The following is a 941-nucleotide window of genomic DNA, read 5'->3' as shown; positions in this document are numbered from 1 at the left end:
ACACATGGGCCATGCCCAGATACCCTAACATCTAGAAGGAACCACCACCCACATTTCTGCTTCCCCCAGCCAGGCCTTGGACACTTATCCAAGTTGTACACTGACACACGTACACAAAACTGCCTTTTATACTTGAGTGGTTTGTTACTGCAGCTAACCTAGCTCATCCTAAATAATACAAAGACTGTTCAGTTCCAAATACTGCATGAAATGTCTTTCAGGTGGCATCAGGCTTGCTCAACAACCTGGAACCCCCAGCTATGTGCCCAGTCCCTCTCAGACTGTAAGGCCACAAAGAGAGGATTTTTTAAAATTTTTATTGTTTAGTGTCTAGTTACCAGAAGAGAGGATTTCTTTCTTCCCCCTCTAATACCATGTATCAAGAATCAGCCCTCTGTAATCCTAGCCACCCAGGAGGCGGAAGGGAGAGGATTGCTTGAGGCCAGGAGTTCAAGATCAGCCTGGGCAACACAAAAATTTTTTAATTAGCTGAGCACGGTGGTGTATACCTATAGTCACAGTCACTTGGGAGGCTCAGGCAGGAGGTTCGCTTGAGCCCAGGAGTTTGAGGTTATAGTGAGTTATAATCATGCCACTGCCCTCTAGCTTGGGTGATAGAGTGAGAGCCTATCTCTAAAAAAAGAGAGGGGAGGGACTTGTCTGACAATAACTAGAATCTTGATACAGTTGTATTGCATCTTGTAGTGCCCCTAAGTTAGAGCCGATCATGCCTCTTATCACTTAAGCCCCATTCATCAGGGGCCCTGGACTGTTAGAACCATGTCAAGGAGCAGACATCCAATCTGCCTCAGACAAGCCACCTATCAGTGGTGGTCAGGCCCTAGAGAAGATAGAGGACTTCATTAAAACCTTATTGGATTCAACTCCATGCCCCCTCGCCTGCCTCTAAAGAGGACAGAAGACTAAGGAAACAGTTTTCT

This window comes from Otolemur garnettii, unplaced genomic scaffold (genome assembly GCF_000181295.1).
Source record: "Otolemur garnettii isolate 467f Iridium unplaced genomic scaffold, OtoGar3 scaffold00031, whole genome shotgun sequence".
Taxonomy (NCBI): domain Eukaryota; kingdom Metazoa; phylum Chordata; class Mammalia; order Primates; family Galagidae; genus Otolemur; species Otolemur garnettii.
This window is presented reverse-complemented; position numbering follows the sequence as displayed.